General features: G+C 42.6%; 1 protein-coding gene across 22 annotated transcripts in view; it reads left to right on the forward strand.

The window, feature by feature from the left end:
* The window catches only part of PARD3 (par-3 family cell polarity regulator), a 727,131-nt gene that overhangs the window by 17,279 nt on the left and 688,559 nt on the right, over positions 1 to 21,293 (forward strand). The window contains exon 1 of one of the 22 annotated variants that reach the window (XM_067702377.1): positions 12,641 to 12,654. The exons of the other annotated variants lie outside the window; for them this stretch is intronic. The gene's annotated coding sequence lies outside the window, so the exon portion shown is untranslated. Of the gene's footprint in view, positions 1 to 12,640; positions 12,655 to 21,293 lie in introns of those variants that run through there. 22 annotated transcript variants of the gene reach the window in all.

Raw genomic sequence — 21,293 nt, forward strand, 5'->3', positions numbered from 1 at the left:
ACTTGTGAATAATTAGAAGAGGATGCACTTTTAAGAGACCATACGCTGATAACCATCGAGAAGGATTTCTTGCATGTTCCTTCTGCAGTGTGGTGCTGGTTCCAGCAGCCCATCTCCACGAGGAATCCGTGGTGCTGTCCGCCCTCCCCTGCTGACAGCCGTGGCTTGACACGCTGGATTTACTGCGCTCAGATGTCACCGTAAAGATGACGGGTGGATATGCACGTTCCAGGGGGTGGGTGACTTTTCCGTAAAGTGGATAAAGGAGGGGGAAGTGTGTCCTTTGTGGAAAAACAGGGTACTTGGAAACTGCACGGCAACTATGACTAAAGCTGGAGTTAATTAAGAAACACTCCTCTGGCAGCAAGGAGCCACTTTTTTTTTTTTTTAAGATAATTAAACCTGAATGAATATTAAGATGTGTCTTTTTGCATTTGCTTTGCTCTGAGGAGTGGAGTCTGTGAAGCACTGATAGTGGGAGAACAGGTGCTGCTGTATTAATGACAAGTTTTGAATCGAGTGAGCTGGGTATTTGAAATGTTCATCTTTCCTTACTTGGGAGAATTGGCAAGACCTTCTGGACTCCGTTCTGTCATCACCGATCTCTTCAGCCTAGTGTTGGGCAGAGCAGGAGGTCCATGCAGAGTGAGTGGTGCATAGGCACCTTCCTCGAGGCTGAGCTTCTGTCCTGATGGATCGGGGTATTTAGGTGATGGGTCGGGGCAGTTAGACCATGGGTCAGGGGCAGTTAGACGATGGGTTGGGGGCAGTTAGGTGATGGGTCAGGGGCAGTTAGACGATGGGTCAGGGGCAGTTAGATGGTGGATGGGTCGGGGCAGTTAGATGATGGGTCGGGGCTGTTAGACCATGGGTCAGGGGCAGTTAGATGGTGGGTCAGGGGCAGTTAGATGGTGGGTCAGGGGCAGTTAGATGATGGGTCAGGGACAGTTAGACGAAGCTGCCAAAGCAGGAGGTGAAGGAGCAGTCCACGTGTAGCCCAGGGCAGCTTGGATCTGCTGCCCTTGAGTGAGTCTCGGTCAGGTCAGTGTGCCAGCTCCCTGGGAGGTGCCGAGGGCCCCTGACGGGGTGAGGTGAAGGATGAAATGTGCTGACCCGTCCCTCATTCCTGTCTCTTCCCGAGAAGGCTGGAGCCCCGCTGGGCTCCTGGCCCACCTTCCCGAGGAGGGTGCCGGCCCCTGTCCCTGCTCCGGGGTGCAGCCTGCAGTGGGCTCGGGGGCTCGGGGGCTCAGGGGCTTGGCGGGCGTTGGTTTGGGGTGTCAGGGCCGCCCAGGCTGAGCTCAGGGTACTCTGGCCTGGCAGGTGGTCTCCTGCATGACAGCTGCTCACTCAGAGGTGCAGGAGACTGCAGAGTGACAGTGTCTGTGTGGCTGGATTTAGGAATGGTCATCAAGGAAAAAAATCGTGTTTTGTATTTTGTGCTGTGTAACTGAACCGAGGAAGAGCGTGTTAGAGGTGAGTTAGGCCCTCAGTTTGCTTTCTTTCTCCCAGTGGGATGATTTTCTGTTTTATGATGCTCTCAAACTATCAACCACAGTGTGTGCGTCTGTGTGTGGCCTGTGTCCAAGTGGGAGGCTTGGATCTGTGGATCTGTGAGCACCACGTGGATCTGTGAGCACCACGTATGTGTGTCCGCGCGGGAGGCTGGGATGGAGGGTGGTAACTGCACTGAGTGCTCTATTGAAAGACTCGGGACTTAGTTTACAGTCCTAGGCTGGCTTTTGGTGTCTCCCAGGGAGTAAAAGAAATGCAGTCAGTTTTTGTATGGTTCATTAAATCTTTAAAAATCCATTTATACTGGGGTACATTGCTGGAATATTTAGAAACCAATTTACAGAAAGCTTCGTTTTTTTTTCAGTTTGTTTGTATTAACTCAGCTATAACTTGATTTTTCCTGCTTCATTTCCAAACTTCTCATTTACGTACAAGTGCTGCATTGCGTGAACGCTGGTTCTGCACAGGGCGGAGCCTCTGAGGCCCCTCTGCCACTCAGCTAGCTCATCTGCGTGGGTGCTCTGTGCTCTTGCCTGTGAAGTAATTTCAGCATCTTTTCCCCCCTTGTTTATGCATCCCCGTCACTACTGTGTCTGGCTCCTTGGGGATCTGACTGATTGGTAAACTGGTGCTGGCAGAGGAAGTGGAAGACAATGCACAAGTGTTTTATTTAAACAAACACTCTACAATTTATTTTATTGGATTTCGGCCTTTGAATGAGAACACCACAAGTAATCCTATTACAGTCTAGAAACTGCTTGCTCACACCAGATTACAGGCTTCAGAGTGTGTTGCTGTGCCTTTGGAAGCACCTAAGTCTTTAATAAATGAGGCAATTTCCAGATTCATCAATAATTAACCAGGAATATGACAAGTTTTATCCCAACCCAAGCTGCAGAGTGTTGGAGACAATCTGCCTCTGCAAATGAAATCTCTCTGTAGCTAATGGTTCAGCATCTGGGAACGCAGGATTCTTCCTCAGAGGTGCTGGTTTGAGCTGGTGTGATGAATGTTTTCTTGAAAAATGTTAAGCATTAATCGTTTACAAGAGCATAGATACTTATTATAGGGAATTTGGAATATACAGATGATTTTGTAGAACATAATAAGTCACCTACAGTCTCGCCAGAATAATCTAAAATTTGAGTATTTCTTTTCAGTCTGAATTTCTGTATGTGTGTGTGTGTATGTAAATACAGATGCTTTTTAAAAATAGTTGAAATCATGATGTATGATTGTTCCTACTTCGTTTACTTGCTGTGTTCACATTTTCCCATATCTTTTTTTTTTGGCCGCACTGTGTGGCATGCAGGATCTTAGTTTCCTGACTAGGGATCGAACCCATGCCCCCTGCAGTGGAAGTGCGGAGTCTTAACCACTGGACCGCCAGGGAAGTCCTTCCCCTGTCTTTTAAAAATGGTCATAATAAATTTTAAAGGCTACATAGTATTTCATTGTGTGGATATATACATATTTATCTAACTATTTGCCTAGTGTTGGAAATTCGTTGCCCTATTTTTCACCATTTAAAGATATTGTAACAATCGGCGCATAAAATTTGGCCTGTGGTTTGGATTATTTATTTAAATTAGGTGTATAGTTTTTTGTGGGGTAGGAAGTCATAAACCTTTTTAAGGCTCTCAGTTTATGTATTTTGCCAGTTTGCTCTCCAGAAGTTGTGCCAGTGCACACGTGGCCAGCCTGGGAGGTTCTTCCTGCCTCTGCCAGGGAGACCTCCTGGGTCAGTGAGTGACACACTCACACTCACAGCTGTGGGCCCCTGGGCCCAGGAATGAGGTCTGCAGCCTCATTTTGATCGTCTGTTAGCTGGGCTGTAATACCTGCTCCTTCTCTTTGAAGATTGAATGAGAGACACGTATGTAAAGGGTGTGTCCACGAGCTTGTCCACTGTCGTCATCTGGTGCTTGGTCGTTGTGGAGGAGGTGACTGATCTTATGTGCAGGGTTTAGATTCTTCCATGTTACTGGAGCAGGGCAGTGGCTTGGGAGATGAGAGGTAACCACAGCAACGCGTCCCCCACTTTCAGGGAGACACACAAAGTGCTTCTCCGACCTGGGATTCTGTGTAAAACAGTTTGACAATCAATGTTTCATATTAAAAAAAATAAAACAAACCAAAGCAGCTTTTTCTCCTGAGGATGCTATGTGAGTGGAATGCAAAGGTGTCCTTGTGTGTAGATAATTCCCTGCCCTTCCACACGGCCCCCCTGCGGTGCTTAGTCAGTGCGCCTCTGGTGCCCCTCTGCCCTGTACTTTGGGTGTGGGATGACATTTTCTACAACTTTCCTGCTAGCCTGACTGGGTTATGGCTGTGAAGTGTGTCTTTTCTCCACTTTAAGACTTACACGTTTCCTTTGCCTCTGTGGTCTTCAAGGATTCCTTCTATCTTGCCTGAGATACAAAAATGCCAAGTATCTGCACCATTGTTCATCCTGCTGCTTACCTGCTCCCAGACCTTACTTAGATCAGTTGTAAAGCACATCTGGTCTTAGCAGTTCCCTGACAATTGTTATCTACCCACTCACCTTCTCATTGAGGTGAGTTACCTGAGCAACACTCTGTCTTCTGTTCAGATTCTGCTGCTGGAATTATAAATGTTTCGTCCCTTTCTTTTGAGTGTGTCACGTCTCCCCATGATATGTGAAGAATGTGTCCTTGTTACTGTTGCGTTTGGAGTAGTCTGTACCGCTTCAGTACTCTTCATATGAACTGGGTTTTCTCTTTGTATTCTTGAGGTGTGTAACAGATTTATAAGGATTTCTGTTAAGTTTCCTAGGATTGCAAAAGTTGGGAAAGACCCAGTAGTCTTTCAGTTACTTGACTCTGAGATGGATGTGGTGCTAGTTTTTAGACTAACTGCTTTTGAGAACTTTTTAGAAGCCTTGCAGCTGTGTGTCCCACTTTTGGGTGTTTGAACCCCCTGAAATAATGATGCACAGTAGTCACTTTTTCACTGAAGTCTGCGTGACATCTTTGAACTTCTGAAAACAAATCTACGCGTACATATTGGAAAAGAAATAGACATAGGACCCTAAAGCCCATTTTTAAGTTTTTAATATGGCAGTGAGTGTCAGAAATGGGTAGATTTTAGGTGGATCTTTCAGGCGTGTTATTTGAATGGGGTTGGATTGGTGCGTGGCTGTTCTGCGCCGTCAGACGCTGACAGGCGCCTCTTTCCTTTATAATCCCCAGATGTAACAGGATGCCTCTGTAGTTACTTCCAAGTGCCATTCATAAAACTGCTGGCCAGTCCTCCCGGGTAGCAGTGGCGGTTGCAGTGCCTTTCAGACTGTCAGAGGACGTCTGCCATCCCCTCGTAGCCCACTTGCCCTTCCCTTGCGAGGCTCACACCACTCAGACCAGTGGGGTGTTGTTTGTTGACTTGGGCTCTTCCAGCATCGAATGATGTGCCATCACTTGGCCACGTTTAGTCAGTGATTATGGGTCAGAGCTATGGCCAGAAGCAAAAATGGTTGCCAGAAAGAGTCAGTTGGATTATCCCAGGCAATCGGAGTATGGATTTCACAGTGCAGAATTAAGGAAATAAGGAGAAACCTGTTAAACATCATGGATTTAGTTGTCTGGGGTCTCAGAACATAACTATGTGATACTTGTGCAAGTTTTTAGAGACTGAGGTCATTTGAGATTTGAAAAACCATTCATTTTTAAAAGGATAAAATCATTCTTCTTTTGTGTATTTAAGTAAAAATGTAACCTAACATCCCAGGTAGCTCTGTGGACTGAAAGATTAACAGCATTTTTATGAAGCTCTAGCCATTATCTTCTAGTATGAAACACTTTAATATTCCTATAAATGAATTTAAATAAATTCCAGTGTCCACTTTAACCATTTCCAGCAGTTCTAAGGCAGCGAGGAAGCTTAGTTGGTGATTGGATTTCTGGCACCAGCTTTTCAAAGAGGACATTGATGTGAAGATTGAGAGGAATGAATACTAGGAATTATTACTATTGTAATGCTTTTAATAAGAGGGTTTCAGTGCCCACGAACAGTTATGTTCCCACTTGACTGTGTGGGAAAGTTCAGGATGCATTCCCAGTTCCACAAGATTACATAGGAGAGACAGAAAAAGAAAAGGGAAGAAAATCTTTAAAAAAGTACATTTGAGGGACTTCCCTGGTGGTCCGGTGGTTAAGAATCTGTCTTGCAATGCAGGGATCACCGGTTCAATCCCTGGCCAGAAAACTAAGATCCTACATGCCATGGGGCAACTAAGCCCGCGCACTGCAACTACTGAGCCCACACGCCACAACTAGAGAGAAGGCCGTGCACTGCAATGAAGAGCCCACGTGCCGCAACTAAGACCCGATGCAGTTAAAAAATAAATTAAAAAACAAAAAAGTACATTTGAAAATACCAGGAGAATGCTCATCTCCACTTAGACCTGCTCTTTTGTTAGTATCCAGATCTTCATTGGACAAAGTGAAACATGCTAAAACACTTGAGTCCTTTTCTCCTGCCATCTCACAGGGAGCTAGCGTTTTCTTCCCTTAGTTTTTATTATTTGTTATTTATTTATTTATTTGTTTGTTTCTGGCTGTGCTGCACCGCTCGCGGGATCTTAGTTACCCGAGGAGGGATTGAACCCGGGCCCTGGCAGTGAAAGCGCCAAGTTCTAACCACTGGATCGCCAGGGAACTGCCCCCTTAATTTTTTTTTTTTTTTTTTGCGGTACACGGGCCTCTCACCGCTGTGGCCCCTCCCACTGCGGGGCACAGGCTCCGGACGCGCAGGCCCAGCGGCCACGGCCCACGGGCCCAGCCGCTCCGCGGCATGCGGGATCCTCCCGGACCGGGGCACGAACCCGTGTCCCCTGCATTGGCAGGCGGACTCTCAACCGCTGCGCCACCAGGGAAGCCCCCCCTTAATTTTTATATCTTGCTATTTATATTGTATGGCTTGGACTACTAGTAACTTTTTAGAATACTTACTTTAAATATTAGAATGATGGTTACAAAAACTGTAGCAGTTTCAGAAACCACTTATAAGATGCACATTTTATATATAGGATGCTTCCAAGTAGTTAAAGGAATGCATTAGTTGATTTGGAAACATACTAAACCAATAACAGTTTGTTTTAGAGTGATGAAATATGGTGGTTTCCCCTTTTTTTTATTCTAAAATTTTTATACTGTGGTTGTATGTTTGTGATAAACTAAAACTATATACTCTCTTGCTTTTATTTTAAATGTCCTGGAAAACTTATTATAGTCTTAAATAATATGCATCCTGAGGCAATTATTCTACATAAAAAGTTGATATCAATCAAATATCTAAAAGTTCAAGTAAATGTACGTTAGAGAGAATATTTAAAAACCGAAATTTCTAGATGGGAGTTACATCAGTCCCAAATTAAAGCTTTTTAACTATTGTCCCTTGGATTAAAATAAATTCAACTTAATCAATCAAATCTTAAGTTTTAGCACACTGACAAAGGTGGTATTTTAAAAATGTTTTAAACTAAATGAAATTTAAATGCTTACTTTAAGTCCTTCTTGGAATAAAGCTGTCATGTAGGGGGAAACCAAGTTAACCTTTGTAATTCCTTGGGTAAAGGTGACAGCACCGACGTGTTGGGGCGATAATTCCAAGTACTGCAGGTCTTCTGAGCAGCCAGAAGTGGAGTGGCCAGCTATTAAGTGTGTTGATGTCATTGTTAGAATTGCAGGTAATTGAAAAGAACAGATGTAGGGCTCATCTCAACACTGGAGGTTATGAAAGATGGAGCTCCTCAAGGAAGACCTTCCTGTGTGCCCCAGGGTTGGTTGAGCACCTCTGGCTCTCTCGGAGGGTGTTGGGGGTCCTCCTTCAAGATTCCACGGTAGCCTTTCTAAAACGTTTCTCCAGCGCTCAGTGGAGGAGGCTGGGTGTAGTCTCTGCTCCGCTAGGACTTCTTGGGATCTTCCGTGAGCACACAGACAGGTCTTCTCACGCTGCTTGATCACAATGGGTTTGGGTTACACCCTGGCCTTAAGTTGGGCCTCCGTAATTTGTTGGAGGCTTCTGCTATGATGCAGTTGGGTCCAGAAGCTAGTTGGGATGATATATGAGGGAAAATTATATGGTAATAGTGGAGTCAGGGTGTATTCCCTTACTCTGTTCTCTTTACAACTTAAAAATATCTAAAAAGTATAGCAGGCGTGTCACAATTTTTCAGTAGGTGCCAGATTTAGGCATCAACGTTTAGAGTGCTTAAGCGCTGTGAAGAGAGAATTCCATTAATTATACAGTTTTGTTTTTCTAAAAAGTTCAGAAGCATCTCCGCTGCTGTCTTGTGATTGGGGGACCATGCAGTTCAGTCCCAGGTGTGCAGTGTGGCTCATATGCTCCCCTGGTCCAGGAGCTGGCTCCCCCAATAGAACTGTGAGCTCCAGGCCAGGGGTGATGCTTTGTTTCCTTTACACTTTGTGAGTATGGACCTTGCTGAGAAATTAATGTGTCCGACTCCCCTCCCCACACTTCTCCTCCTAGAAACCCTTGTTTATTCAAATAACTGAAGTTAAATGCCTTATGGGAAAAGGCATGGTGTATTTAGAGAATCAGATCCAACTTTGTTTAAACATTCTATTACAGGATCATACTAACCTTTTCCTAAAAACACCACCAGACTCTTGATTTGAGAGGTTTTCGCCTGTTTTCCTTTTGCATCAAGTACTAGCAATGAAAGAAAGCCGAAATCTGGTGGGCCTCTTTATTCTGCTCTTTTTTTTTTTTTTTTCTGAATATGGAAACCACCAGAAACCAATAAAAAAGAATAGGAAGTGACTGGAGAGCAGACAGGAAATACCAGTTTCCCTAGCGAAGTACCGCAGCTCATCCAGAGCCTGAGGTCGGGGTCAGAGGGGCGAGGGAAATAGCACAGAGGGCGTCTCTGCTACCCGACCCACAGCATCTGCAGCTGTGCAGCCTCTCGGAGACGCTCGGCGTCACCCAGATTCCTAGATTGATGCTCCTGGGAGCCTCTGCACATGTGGGCGCTCTGGGGGCTGGTCGGGGAGGGGTGCCCCAGGTCCCCGAAGGGGCAGAGCTTGGATGCTGTGCTGGAACTGGAAAGCTTGGGAGGGGAAAGTCATCTGCCCCCCAGGTTCAAGAAAAGTACAGAGAAAACGGAAGTACTTCCCTTCAAATACAGGAAATCCCCAGTTGCTTTTATGTTTCCCCTCACAGCTGTGTGAAATAATATCTTGCAATTTAGCCTTAATATTGAGTTTCAGCTGCTTTTACTGTGTAGCATCCCGAGGGTTGGTTTTCAGTATTTCCTTAGTACAGTGTACTGTATGTCTCGTCTACACTGATTATTGTTCTTTGTTAGTTTAGAAGTCCTGTTTTACCCAGAGAAACAGAACAGAAAAATAACAGCAGTTTTGAATTGCAGCTCTTCCCATTCTCATTTTTAAAAATACGGCTCCTGTAAAAACTGTGGCAGGAGGAAAGAAGGGGCGTGCTGTTGTCCCTGGGGATAAAGTAGGCAGGAGACCAAAGGCAACTCCGTTTCCACTTAGTAATGATTTTATTAATGAATCCCAGTAGAGTTTTAACAGCAGAGCAGGATTTCCTCCTATTGTGATTCTTGATGACCTCCAAGATATAATTCTTTAGGGTAGCACTCATATGACCTCTTTCTGATTACAGGCTTGTAATAATTAGATGTTTATCCCCAGAAAATAATGCCATAAAATTTTATTACTTGTGCAAGGGAAGTGCTTGTGTACCTTATCATGTAAATTGTTATCTTATAGTCTACACCATTCCAAAAATGTATTGAGAAGGCTGTTGACCAAGAGTTCTCCCATAAACCAGTTCTTGGACTTACAGAGAATACCTTCAAAGTGCCTGACAAATTGTACCCACACTTCCATTGTTGAATAGCATCTGGGTCTGGGGGAAGAAATGGAAAACCAGGGACGTATCTGGTGATTGGTTTTTAAGGTTAGGTTAGGTCAAGGGCGAAATAAATATTTTATAAAATAGGTATCAGCAACTTTAAAACCATTCACATAAAAGACGCAGAGTCAAAATAAACTTCACAGTGTTTCCATGGGGATAACGTGCAGGTGTAAGGCATCTCCTGTGCCAAGAAGATAATGGAGGGAAGACATGGAGAGTGTGATGGGGAATGTTGATTCCACGTGTCACTCGGTGGCATCGTGTCGTTGTTCGCTGATTTCTAAGCATATGGAGCCTCAGCTACAAGGGACCCAAGAAAACCACCGAGGAATTAGCCCCGTATACGAGTTTCTCTGAAATGGGCACATCTTCCCGAAAGTGCCAAGTGAGAGAGCTGTGTTGGATTTTGTCACGTGTGAATCTCATCTGGATAGTATTTGCAGTTTTACATGACACGTGATTGAAATGTTACAACAAGCGAGTGTCTCCTACTGCTTGCACTGTGTGCACATCACTCCATAGAAGTAGTGAATCCAGTGGGTTCTTGTAGCAAATTCAGGAACAGTTGATCTCGGCATAGTTGCTTTATTTTATATGGATGGTGGCTGTAACGTTGTATATATCGATGTGGATTGATTACATTTACTGTCTATGCTGTAGGACGCTAGGTTACTCTAAGTCAGAATCCGACACCTTTGTCAATTTGCTGTTTTTTGGCCATCCCTTGTGAGCAGAAATGCTGGTTTACCTGCCTCACTTTAGGGAAATGTGATGGGCCAAACAACAGATGCATTTTTACCAAGGACGCACTAAGAGGAGAATCACACTCGGTCTTTTAAACAGCAAGCTCTTCATTAAAAATATGATTTGACGTTTACATCAGTTCAGCATACGTACAATTCCCCATGTAACTAGTAGAATAGAATGTAGGGCAGTTCAGATCCTAAGAAGTCGCTTTTAAATCTGAAAGCCTTCTGAGCAGTGTAGACATGGTCTTCACCAGATGTTTGCCTGGGGATCACGCCTGTGGCGATGCACTCAGTGCCATTCACAGCAGCCAGTTCTAAGTGTTAAAAACCCTTATTGGAAAAGCTCTGTTGGCCTGATACCTGCTTCGTTTTCACCCTTGGCGATTCACGTTGCTTGTTGTTCAGCAAGACAGGCGAGTCTTTTCCCCTCCGTCTGTGATACCCAGGTCTAGAAGCTAAAAACCCAACATGAGGTTGAGGCAGCACAGAGATATTGCTACTTGCCAGACACGTGGATCTTACGTTTGTCCTTGGCCAAGGGGTGCAGAATCAGACTGGGAATCAGACCTGGAGGTCACCTGGTGCTCTCTCCCTCCCTCACTGACCACTTATGGGGGACACCTGGAGACCCCACCAGCTTACAAGTACGGTCCAAAGTGCCACACGTGTGGTTTTGACCAGATTCAACACCCAAGGACATTTACCATCCATTCACAGTTTCACCATCTAATATAATAATAACAATTTTAGAAATTTAAAAAATACTTGGTTGACATTTGGCACCCATAGTATAAAAAACGAGGCTAGTTTCATGGATGCGGCCCAAGGGGTCCCAGGGTAGGTTACGGTGTCCCTGGCTGATGCTCAGAGTTTACTGGAATCTGCTGCCCCCCCTCCCATCCCCCAGCTCCATCTGAGGGAGAAGGGAGATGCTCTGGAGGCATGTGGATATGGGGTTTGGAACCATGTCTTAGCTATGGGACCTCAGACAAGTGACTCAACCACTGAGTTGCAGCTTTTTCTTTTTTTTTTTTTTGAAGGGCACGGCACTCCCTCCCTTGGAAGGATGTTGGAGAATAAGGCTCTAGCTCGGAGCCTAACTGGTCTCCTGCATCCTTGGGGAGACAGCGCTGCTCATCTTAATTTTCTCTTCTCTTTCCTGGTCCCATGACCATTCTTCAGAGAATCAGTCATTAGTTGATTAATTAAGAAGTGAGCATCTCTTACTGAGTTTGTGGTGCTAGTGATGTGAAGATGCCCTCTCAGAGCCCCCAGTCCAATGGGAAACAGCAGCAGCAGGGTGGGAAATGGGGTAGAGACCCAAGGACCATGTATCGTGGAAACCCAGGGAGGGTCACCTTCACTCTTCCCAGGCTGATGGCAAGTAAGAGCCCACCCAGAGAAGGTGACATTCAAAGTGGCTTTGGGTGAGTCCACCAGGGGGAGAGGGACTGACCTTGGAGGGAAGGGGCTTATTGTCAAGCAGAGGAATTTGTACCTGCCTCCATGAGCATTAGAAGGTTCTAAAGTGGGGGAAATTACACGAAATTACTGAAAATGCTTTGGAAATGTTCTTATTTTAAATTTTTTTTGGAGGGAGAGAGAGGCTACTGGTTTTCTTCTCAGTGTTGTTCCTTCTCTAGCTTGAAATTCTTGTTAACAAAGACCAAGAAGAAGTACAATTGGTTAGTAGTAGCCTACGTTCTCCGCACTGTAGCCTCTCTGTTCTGTGCTCCAAATATAGCTTAGAACCTTAATTTCCTCCTTTAGTTACTTAGAAAATTGTTCCTGCACTTCAGCTAATTCTTGGGTTTATCTTCCTGACAGAGTTCTTTGTGGTTCATAGCACATTTCTGTTTCCTCCTTGGCCATGTGCCTGCTCCTCCAGTTTTTTTTTTTTTTTTTTAAGCATTAAATTAATTAATTAATTAATTAATTTTTGGCTGCATTGGGTCTTCGTCGCGGTGCGCGGGCTTCTCATTGCGGTGGCTTCTCTTGTTGCGGAGCATGGGCGCTAGGTGCGCGGGCTTCGGGAGTTGTGGCGCACAGGCTTAGTTGCTCCGCAGCATGTGGGATCTTCTCGGACCAGGGATCGAACCCGTGTCCCCTGCATCGGCAGGCAGATTCTTAACCACTGCGCCAGCAGGGAAGTCCCCCCTCCAGCTTTTAGATATGTTGTTTTAAAAACTGAACCACCCAGTTAGATTAATTGCTTTGCATAATGCTGTGTTATCTTCCTCAGGCTGTCATGCTTCAGTGTCCCCAGAGCTGCAAAGACAGTGATCTCTTTTAGTTGAGTAATGTGTTCTTTTTCTTGGAGTTTTCAAAATTAGGTCTAGAGATGGTATCTGCTGCCGTGCTGCTTATTCCCTTGTCTTGTTATTACTAGTTTCAAAACTGGATTCTCACTTTCTTCCAGGGCTCTTGACTGCCTGACGAATGAGTTCCTGTTTGGTCCAAATTATGGGTGAATTTGATTTTCTTCATACTTTTCCAACATTTCTTCAATGAACTACATCGATTTTGTGCAAGAACAAAGTGTTGTTAATGACAAAGAATGAAACTGAGGATGACAGCTTCTCCTACTGCTTCTTCAGAGGCAGGACAAGAGTTCTTATGACATGCTCTTAAAGTTCTAGAGTGATACTTGGAGGGTTCCCTCACATTTTGATTCTGTGCAAATTTGTGGTTAAAAGTAAGAAAGTTATACATATTTTGTATATATAAAACTTGGTTTCTCTGGATAGTGAGTGGCAGATGCTCATAGCAGTGCTTCGTCTGTTTTGCCTCCCTATTAGTTGCACCCACATTTCTTCATACTCCTGCAAGCACAACCAGCATTTCCTCTTGTAATACATTTTCTGAGCAAAGGGTACCTTTAACTGGCAGACTTGCATTCCATTGTCTGTCCAGTCTTGATCCTGCAAAGAAATGTGTTCTTTGTGCTGGTCAGTCTTGGTCTAATGGCACATAAAGGTTAGAGTCCTGCTGTATTTTGAGCAGTTTCTCTGTCACATAATCTTGAACAACTGGGTACTATGCTACTTCTTTCTATGTTGTATCGGTCTCCAGAAGAAAGGGATTTTGGAGTTAAAAAAAAAATTCCTTTTTCCCTCAAAGTACATTTTCTTTATCTGGTTGGCACTTGTCTTCCAAAGCAGTGATTTTCAAAGCATAATTTCTGACAACGCAGATCTTGGGTTCTTCCATTTCATATACTTTCATTTTTAAAAAACTAAGTAAAAAATTTAATAGTTACTGAAATTTGTTACCTGTAAATGAAAAATTAGTGTGAGATTTGAGTTCAGTATTTTAAAGTGTGGATGTCACTTAGTACTTGGCAAGGTTGCGAAACAGCGACAGGTATGTACATGCAGGTGCTTTTAATTCAAGTAATAAAACTTGAGAAGGAAGTTTTATCAGCGTAAGATCAGTGTGGTCTTTGAGTTGGTTGTGGTTTTCAGTGGCTGCTTTTTTTTTGCTTTTAAATTATAAATTAGTTCATTTGGTGTCATCGTTATCAATTTACAGTGGCATTGTGTCATGTACATTTAACTTATGCTAATTTAACTATAAATATTTGCTTAAAGATAATTAACAGTATATATATATTTTTTCCATGCAACATTCTCCTAAACAAGTCAGACTTGTGTTTACCAGACTTCTGGTGTTCAACCAAAGAAATAGCAGTCTCTTCCAACACTACAGGAAAAACTGGCAGCATTGGCCTTTGTGGGAGAAGATGCAGTACTCAGAAACCCATATACGTGCTGTCCTGTGTAGTCTATTTACGTAATTTTCAGGGATAATTTTGTCTTAACCTTAGCCTTGATCTTAGAAGCCCTGCATAAATGGTGATGCCGTGTGGTTTGCTGTGAATTCTTTGGCCAGATCTACAGGGTGTAGTGATACGCTTTATTATCAGCAGCATTGGGGGATTATAATTTTTTAATAATGAGAATTTAAGTTAGGTATGCTTTGGTGTTCAAGCATGACCCAATGTCAGTAGATGTGTATTTTTACCCTCCATTTGTTTGTACAGTGACAGTCCATGTTTGTCATTGACTTTGTTCTCTGTTGGGAAGTAGTAATGGTTGAGAAATGAGAGCTGTGTTAAATAAACTGGAGAGCCACTGGTTTAAAGCAAAGCAGTCTTTCCTTCCCAGAGGTGGGAGTCCCTGGGAGTAGTGATGTGTTGTTCACTTCTGAACATTCATCCAACTGACCAGTGATAGAACTAAGTCCCTATTCTTCTTCTTCTAGTATGAAAGCTTCTCACTGAAAATGCAAGGCACTTACGGGGCACTTTGACTCCATCAAATTAATGAGAATATTAAGAGCCCAATGGATGCTTGGCCAAAGGACTCAAATGGGCGATTTACAAAGGAGAGAACTAACTAGTAAAAAGCCATGGAAAAACACTGAATATACCTACTATTCACAGACTCACAAATTAAAATATTATCATTTATCTTACTAAGTTGGTGAAACAAAAAATGCATAACATACCCCATGCTGCAAAGTCATAGTGACCTGGTGCGTTTGGACCACCACGTTGCTGGTGGTCTTGTGCAAAAGTGTACAGTGTCCTTTGAAAAGCACTTTGGCAAGATTATCAAGATCCACAAAAATGTTCTTACCCTTTCATTCAGTTCCTAGAATATCGTTCTCTGGGAAATTGTTTATCCCTAGAAAATTGAAATTATGGGTGAGAATATTCAGCCAGCATTATTTAAATTCTGAAATCCTCAGAATGACTTCAAAGGTCCAACAGCAGGAAAATCGTTATGTAAGCCATGGTTTATCCATTAGAAGAAATGATATGTAGCCATTAAATGTATACAAAGACTCTAGCAAAGTGAAAAAAGGTTATGCTAGGTTAAGTGGAAAAAAGGTACAAAATTAAATGTATACTACAATTAGAACAATGTTAAATACGCTATAACTGAGGTAAAACCCAAATGTTATTTGTTGAAGGGTAGAGAGTTTACAGATGCATTTTCTATTTTTTTGGTTTATAATTAAGAGCTTCATCAAAGTAAAGAGAAAATTAAAGAATTAGATAAGGCTATGGTAGGATGAAAATGAAATGCTGGGATGAGTTTGTTTTGAATCCAAGGGAATGTGTCAGCTCCTTTGGTGTGCCACCTGGTTCTGCTAGCAGTTCATTTGCTGTGTAAGTGGATATTGCTTTCCTCGATGCCCAGGTATGAATGACAAGTAATTTTGGTAGTTAAATGAACATGTTAAGGCCATATTTTATTTTATTTTATTTTTTAACATCTTTTTTGGAGTATAATTGATTTACAATGGTGTGTTAGTTTCTGCTGTATAACAAAGTGAATCAGCTGTACATATACATACATCCCCTTATCTCCTCCCTCTTGCGTCTCCCTCCCACCCTCCCTATCCCACCCCTCTAGGTAGTCACAAGGCACCAAGCTGATCTCCCTGTGCTATGCAGCTGCTTCCCACTAGCTATCTATTTTACATTTGATAGTGTATATGTGTCAGTGCTACTCTTACTTCGTCCCAGCTTACCCTTCCCCCTCCCCGTGTCCTCAAGTCCGTTCTCTATGTCTGTGTCCTTATTCCTGTCCTGACCCTAGGCAGTTCAGAACCTTTTTTTTTTTAGATTCCATATATGTGTGTTAGCATAGGGTATTTGTTTTTCTCTTTCTGACTTACTTCACTCTGTATGACAGACTCCAGGTCCATCCACCTCACTACAAATAACTCAATTTCATTTCTTTTTATGGCGGAGTAGTATTCCATTGTATATATGTGCCACATCTTCTTTATCCATTCATCTGTAGATGGACACTTAGGTTGCTTCCATGTCCTGGCTACTGTAAATAGAGCTGCAGTGAACATTGTGGCACATGACTCTTTTTGAATTATGGTTTTCTCAGGGTATATGCCCAGTAGTGGGATTGCTGGGTCGAATGGTAGTTCTATCTTTAGTTTTTTAAGGAACCTCCATACTGTTCTCCATAGTGGCTGTACAAATTCACATTCCCACCAACAGTGCAAGAGGGTTCATTAAGGCCATATTTTAAAGCTCAAGTTCCATCTGCTGAGTGTGTCTGTTTTTGCGAAGGTATTTATTGCAGCTTCCTTTCTCTATTGAGAATACAAGCCAGGGGACCATGTAGAAATAGATTTTCTTTCTTTAGTATTTTAGAGTAAATCTTTGAATCATCAAATATTTTGATTCTCACTTCTCATTTTGGATCGTTTTTATAATCCTGTTTGCAAAAGTCTGTCCTCCCTTTGATATGTAATTGGTGTATTAGTGAGTCATGCTTTTTAGCAAAGTACTTACTACATTTTTTCTATAGTACACGTCTCTCAAAGATGTTCAATCCTCACTAAATAACTAAGATCACACGTTTTTGGGTGCAGGTTGAAATCTGCATAAATGCTTATTCGTGCAGTGTAAGTGGGTCTTGGCCCATAAATAGGCACATCTCCTCCATATATTGGCGACCTCTCAGTTATGTTTCTTATTTGTACATATTTTCCTTACTGTTCTAGAAGAACTTAAAGTGACTTTATAGAGAAAATGTGACTTTGAGAAAAATACATGGCATCTTTCGATAGCTGTTTTTTTTTCCTTTAGTGAGGAACCATCTTATGAGCCATTAGCAGTGTATTTTCTGCATTTTTGTTTGTGTTTGGCAAGGATTACTCGGGTCAGCAGGCATAATGGTCACTCACAGCTTGGTGAGTTTTTTCATTTAAATTTACATCTACTGAAGAGCCTCCTCATTAAATGAAATTTGCTTCTTGGAAGAGGAGGAGAAGTGTAGGAGGAGCTAAGCTCTGCTTAGGGCAGATTCTTTCCTGAGTCTCTTCAAATCTTCCTTTTTAGTTTGGTTTCTTCGGTTCTTTACTCATGGAGTCTCTTTGTGTGATAAATGAAAAAAAAAAGGAAACCCCATCTATTGATTCAGCCAGTGTTTGTTGAGCACTTATTTGGTACCAGGTACCCTGTAAGGTGCTGAGAGATACATGGTATCCTAGCACTTGAGTATTTTAGAGGGTATTTTAGAAAATGAGGTTCATCGCTGCTTTTGGATTGTAATCATTGGCATATTATAAGGCCTAAATTTGGAAAATTAGTGGGGGGTACATACACTACCCTTATAAATATAACATTGTTGTGAAGAATATCTCATTGAGGAATCCTTACCCGATCTTTTCCCCCTTCATCCAGAAATTTACTTGAGTTGGGTGGCTTTGGATATCAACTTGGAAGAAATTCCTTCCATTGCAGTTTTCACCAGTCATCACTTACTCTCCAGTGTATTTACCTACTGGGCTTGTCATGTTAAAAGGATTCACAATACAGTCATTACCCTGACGGAACTCACTAACAGGACAGGAGAAGAAGGAAAAGTGAATGTCTGTGAACATGAATTCTTCAGGGACGCACAGAGAGCTTTGGCCCCGTGGAGGAGGTGGGACTTGGTTTTGGGATGGAACCTTGTTAGAGTAACAGATTCCAGGCCAGGAGACAAGTCTAAACAATGAGGAATCTGCAGGGTTTCATGAACTATACTTACAGCAGGTGGGCTGGTGCACAGAGGGTGCTGTTGGCCATCTTCGGAGGTGAGGTGGCAGAGACCTACCTGCATGGCAGGCTGCATAGGCAGATGTGGGCATTTCTCCCTTATCCCCTAAGAAATGCGATCCTGTGAGGTTTTGAATAGGTGAGATTCCTGATGATATCTGAGGAAGACTGTGGGCAGGGACCTGTAGGGTTATCTCAGTTGCAGAGGGGATAAACAGAGGACCTGGGGGAACGTACGTTGCATTAGGTAGTGAGTGATGAGCATCTGAACGAAGATGCCGGTGGGAATAGAAAGGGCTAATGCCAAGGGACAGGGGTCCTTCTTTTGATACAGCGTGAGAGGAAGGAGGCAAAGATGCCGTGCTGAGGTTAGGCGCTGAGACACAGAGATAGAGAATTATTCAGTCGTAACTCAATTCCAGGTCAGCAATCATCTTTGTAACCTTACATATCAATTTTCTCATCTGTAGACTACAGAATTAACCTGCAGGTTCCCTTAAACTGGGAAGTGTAATGATTATCCACTTTTATGTAATCACACATCTTACTTTCTGAGGATGGCCCTGGCTTTTAGTCAGGGATAATTTCAAGCCCCTGATTTTTGGTGTGCACATTTTGTCAATGGGATGCCTCTAGTAAGACTCTTGGGATTTTATCACTGCCATGTGTGGGAGGCCTGGTTTCATGAGTTATACTGTTTTTCTGTCGATATCTCATTACATTGTTTTCTGTGTGTGTTTTTAAAAATTAATTAATTAATTTTTTGGCCTTGCCGTGCTGCATGCGGGATCTTAGTTCTCCGACCAAGGGTCGAACCCGTGCCCCCTGAAATGGAAGTGTGGGGTCTTAACCACTGAACCACCCGGGAGGTCCCTTTTTTCTGTTTTTAAATGCCATACTCCTCTAGAGCAGCGCTTCTTCAGCTTTCATGTGCACACTGGGGAACCTGTGAAAATGCAGACTCTGGGTCAGCAGGTCCGAGGTGGGGGCTGAGAGTCTCCACTTCAGACAAGAGCCCAGGCAGTGCCGATGATGCTGGACCTCTGATGATCAGGAGCTGCGGGCTCTGCAGGAAGGATGCTTCTACTTAAATTGCATGCTTTGAAGCCTGATTTAATTATTGATGGTGGGAAGGAACTCCACTGCTTCACGTTTTTAGTGTTATTTAAATATTGCTGAGAGGGCAGATTTCATTTGCACCCTGCTTTCCATGTTGCTGAATATCAAAAAGAATCTCCCCTACTTCCCTTCTAGAGCTTGCATTCTAGAAATATTAATATTTAGAAGAAGTTTTATGTATTAAAATAAATTGACATTTGAATAGTTATACTTTCTACTGTTGAAGAAACCTACGTTGCTTAACAATAGCTGCAAAATATAGAATGTTTCCAAATGACTTTCTGCAATCTGCAATTCAGAGCAGACCCAAGAAAAATTAGCAGGGTTTACTTTGATAGTTTCAAATAAAATGGCTTCCTTTTATTTTGAATCGTGACAGCACTGTGGAATAAAATGTCCTGTGAAAAATATTGGAATTAGGTTAGTGAAATTTTAAACATCACTGTGTATCTGTCATATTTTAGTGCCAAATGATTTGAAGCAAAAGTGATTTTAACCACTTAAGAAGGTAATCGTGAAGAGAGAAGGAAACTTTTCCTTTAGTTTGGCTCCTGATTTTATGATCTCTTTATCTCTTATAGATATTAGAGAAATATCTATAAATATGCATTTTAAATAAAGTGAAATATAGAGAAGTCAATTAAAAAAACAGGTTACAAAAGCATTAAATTAATTAAATTTCTAGCATCCATTTTCATTGAGTTGCCCATGTGTTTTGGAAAAACTTATCTGTTTATTGCTTAATTGCTAACATTTAAGGTACTTTATATATATATATTTTTTACATATATTATATATATATTTATATATATATATTTTAATGTATTGGTAGTCTACCTTAAAAAGGCTGACCTTATTAAATTGACATCTGTTTTTTACTGTATTATTAATTCTTTGACTTCCCTGGTGGCGCAGTGGTTAAGAATCCACCTGCCAATGCAGGGGACTTGGGTTCAAGCCCTGGTCCAGGAAGATCCCACATGCCGCAGAGCAACTAAGCCCGTGTGCCGCAACTGCTGAGCCTGTGCTCTAGAGCCCGTGAGCCACAACTATTGAGCCCACGTGCCGCAACTACTGAAACCGGCACGTGTAGAGCCTGTGCTCCACAACAAGAGAAGCCACCATAATGAGAAGCCTGCACACCACAACAATGAGTAGCCCCCGCTTGCTGCAACTAGAGAAAGCCCATACGCAGCAACGAAGACCCAATGCAGCCGTAGATAGATAAATAAGTAAGTAAGTAATAAATAAATAAATTTAAAAAAGAATCAGCCACAAATAAATAAATAAAATTTAAAAAAGAATCATGGGTAATTAAGCATTCACTATAAACGAGGGTACAAACTGATTTAAAAGAAAAAAAAAGAATTCTTAAGGTTGTGCGTGTCAAAACTTGAACTATGTTCTTGATATGTGGAGTTGTAGATCCATTTCTGAAAAGGAAATAAAACATTTTGAAGTTCTGATAATAAAATCACTTGGATGATTTCCCATTCACATTTTTAATATAATTGAATCTCTCAGGGAACAACTTGATTTTTGCCAACTTTAGTGTAATTTCCTTTGTTCAAACATCTAGTGTAGTTACGTTCATCCTGGCTGTATAGAGTTATTGGCTCGAGTTGTATGTGCCCTTGCTCATAGTGGCAACAACAAAACAGTATGTATCCATACGTTAAATGTAGTGAAGACATTCCTGCCAGTCCAGTTCTGTTAGCACTGGCAGCTGCTCGTGGACCAGCCGGCCTGCCAGCCACTTTAGCCGCTGCTTCAATAGCAAATGTGGGAAATGTTGCCCCAACCCAGAGGGTTTGAAAGATTAGCTGCCTTGAGAGGATGGGCTTCAAACCTGGTAACATGCACCACGCAAAATCTGGTTTTATCTTCGGATCCTGTTTATATCCAACTCTATTCACTTGGTTTATTCATTAGATTCACACGGGCCTGAGTTTCTATTTTATTCAGGCATTATAATCTGATGGGTATATTTCTGCTCTAGACCGGACCAAGGCATTACAGAGTTGTTGGAAAAAGCAGAAACCCTTAGAGGCGCGTCCTTGTGCTTTGCTCCTCGGGAGTAATAAAGGCAGTCACGCCTTCCAGATTGAAAAACTTCCTTGGTATTTGGTTCCACTTCTTGCCACTGTCAAGGGCTGACCTGAACTTGTTTATAGGCGTGACCCACCTTTGTTGGCTTATCCTGTGAGCTGTTAGGAAATAGTGTCATTTTAATTTGCTCCATTTCTGTGAAGCTCCATTAAACAAGGTCTGAGCTCACCCCGTGGAAAAACTGCTTTGTTTCTGCCTAAAAGGACAGGGCGTTCATTTCTATCAGATTGGTTCTTTTAAATATACCAGCCTGGGCATGTGTGTGTCTTTGCCTAAACACCTATTACTTCATGAGATACACC

This window comes from Pseudorca crassidens, chromosome 1 (assembly GCF_039906515.1).
Source record: "Pseudorca crassidens isolate mPseCra1 chromosome 1, mPseCra1.hap1, whole genome shotgun sequence".
In the NCBI taxonomy this organism is placed as follows: Eukaryota; Metazoa; Chordata; class Mammalia; order Artiodactyla; family Delphinidae; genus Pseudorca; species Pseudorca crassidens.